Genomic DNA, 2983 nt, shown 5'->3' on the forward strand with positions numbered 1-2983 from the left:
CACAAGACTCCATAATCATACAAACGTAGGTGAGGTTTTAAATATTCTTTTTTATTGAAGCACAGTTAATTTTGCAATGTTGGGTTAGTTTCAAGTGCACAGCAAGGTGATTTATTTATAAATGTACATATCTATCTATATATATATATGTATTATATATAGGTATATTCTATTTGAGATTCTTTTCCATTTTAGATTGCCATTACCATACTAATGTTTCTTTGCAAAAGTGAAGTGGTATAACTTGAACTTTCAAAAAATGAATAAACTTGTACTGCTGAAGTATATCATAACACATGAGACAAAGCTACAACACATTAACACCATCTTCACAAAAGAGGCAAATCATTAAGATCACAGATAATTTTCTCATCTACATGAAAAAACCCACCACAGAAAACTTTTTTGAAAGAAACTGAGTTAGAAGCCCTAGGTTGAAATATTGTCAGGGAGCTTGATTCTAGAGTGATAGGTCCTGGGCACGCTTTGAGGGAGAAGCATGTGTGATGTGAGGCAAGTGAATTAGTAAACCTGTCTGGGCTTCAATTTGCTTCTCTGTAAATTGGGAACAATGATAATGAAACTACCGGTTGTGGTTGTGGATAAATCAACTGAAGTGAATGTACCTGGTAGATAATAAAGGGTTCACATAATGTACTTATATGAATCAGATGTACAGAGCAACAGCTTTGGAAATTGACCATATGCTTTCCTGCTGAGATTTGCAAGAGATGTTTACTGTTGTTTCAAACAGTTCCTCAAGTCTTGGTATAAAAAATTAAAATGGTTTCTTTACATTCAATGAAAAATGTGAGCCATAGGGATATTTAAGAAAAAGAGAGCAAATTAAGAGTAATTTCAAAATTTCTGCTTTTCTTCTCTATTTAAAAGAGAATTAGAGGTAGATTGTAAAATATTGTTCCTCCTTTTGTCAGTGACGCTCATTTTGCTTTTGATAAATCCATAGTGCAAGGGAAAATTTAGCTATTATTCCCTCATTCAACTCCCTCTTCACCATGTATTTACCCAATATTTCTATCCAATGATTGCTTTACAACAGTGTAAGTAAAAATGGTTTTAAAAAAATTAAGATTAAGGTCCTATGGAAAAGCCAATTTCATCAAAGTAACATACATGAGAAACCGGAAAAAGCAGCAGTAAGACTCTGGAGAAAAACTTCTTACTGTACAATCATCAAACTGTGGATTTAACTTTCTTTTCATTGCCTATTTTGAACCTATGAACACTGAAACTTTGGCAGTGTACATTAAAATATCAGTATCCCTAAAATAATGCCTAACCAAGATTAAAAAACCTACAAGTGTTAGTTCCTGGATCTCTCTCTCTTTTTAAATGGTCTACAAAACTTCTTACTTTCCTTTCACACTTTACAACAGGTATAGCCCTCTGAATGTATATGAACAATCACTTTCTTGGCACCATGAACAGCCTAAGTCACTCTCCACTTCAACAAACTCTGCATGTCATTTTTCACCTCTGTGTTTCTTACTGTGTAAATGATAGGATTTAACATGGGAGTGAGGATTGCAAAGAACATAGCCACAAATTTGTCCACAGGGTAGGTGACCATAGGATGCATATAGGTGAATATACAGGGGCCAAAAAAGAGCACCACTACCGTGAAATGGGTGCCACATGTAGAGAGGGCCTTGTGCCGTGCTTCAGAGACATGGGATTGCAGAGAGCATAGGATGGCTGGGTAGGAGATGAGGAGCATGAAAAAAAAAATAATAATAAGCACATTCCTGCAGTGTTAGCTGCCAGCATAATGCCAAGCTTGTAGGTGTCACTGCAGGCGAGCTCCATCAGTGAGAAGAAATCACACATGAAGTGATCAATGACGTTGGGACCACAAAAGGTCAAGCTGACCATGAAAAGAATCTTCACGGTGGTGTGCAAGGTTCCCCCGGCCCAGGCCACCATCAGGAGCTGGCAGAGCCCCTGTCGCGTGGTGGTCGTGTAGTGCAGAGGCTTGCAGATGGCCACATGGTGGTCAGAGGCCATGGAAATGAGAAGGATGATCTCTGAACCTCCCATTATGTGCTCCAGAAAGATCTGAGTCAGGCAGCCACCCCAGGAGATGGGTCTCCTCCGGTGCAGCAGGTCAGTGATCAGTTTGGAGGTGGTGACAGTGGTGAAGATGCCATCTATTGAAGGACAAGTGAGTGAGAAAGAAGTACATGGGAGCAGAAAGTGTTGGGTTGAGGGAGACGGTGAGGACGATGAGCCGGTTGGGCAACACGGTAATCAGGAAAATGATCAAAAAGACAATGAAGTGCATTTTCTGCAGGTGTGGATTCCATGTGAGTGCCAAGAAAACAAATTCAGTCACATTGTTGGGAGGTGTGAGGACATCCATTTAGGAAGTAATACCTTCCTATGTCCTGAATTATCTACAAATAAGTTTAAAAAAAATGATACCAATTAACCATAAAAGAAATTTGATCTGAATTTCTTTCAACAAAGAAAGAATAATTATTTTACTGAGGAACATGTCCTTGTCACTTTTGTCTCAGTTCTTGTTTCAAGCCTTTTTAAAATTTTTTCCAAGATGATTTCCATCTCTACAGACACCTAGTGCCTGTCACCTGTTAAACACCCATAGAGCAATGTTTGGTGTGTAATTTATTGAGAAATCAGTGTTCTGTCTACATGAGATATAGATTCTTCTATTATTTCAGTTCAAAGCGATTCTGCAAAGTCATTTCAGTGTCTCATGAGCCCGTCTATCTGTCCATCAGCTTACAAATTATAATTTTCAGATATATCTTGTAAGTTGAGAAGTGCAACACACAGACGCCGGCTGCGACGGACCGCACAGAAGCGACGCCGGCTGTGACGGACCGCACAGAAGCATGGCCGAAAGCAGCTAACCCTGGCCCAAGGTCAGGGCTGGTGGACAAGAGGATCTACCCCACGTTCGAGGCCAGGGGCAGCGGCCGAAGGAAGCTACCCCTCACCT

General features: G+C 39.7%; 1 pseudogene; it reads right to left on the bottom strand.

The window, feature by feature from the left end:
• Positions 1 to 1450: 1450 nt before the first annotated feature.
• Positions 1451 to 2380, bottom strand: LOC129557453 (olfactory receptor 4C3D-like; annotated as a pseudogene).
• Between the last annotated feature and the right edge of the window lie 603 nt (positions 2381 to 2983).

The sequence above is a fragment of the Moschus berezovskii genome, chromosome 7 (assembly GCF_049115385.1).
Source record: "Moschus berezovskii isolate FMDL1 chromosome 7, NW_MosBer_1.0, whole genome shotgun sequence".
In the NCBI taxonomy this organism is placed as follows: domain Eukaryota; kingdom Metazoa; phylum Chordata; class Mammalia; order Artiodactyla; family Moschidae; genus Moschus; species Moschus berezovskii.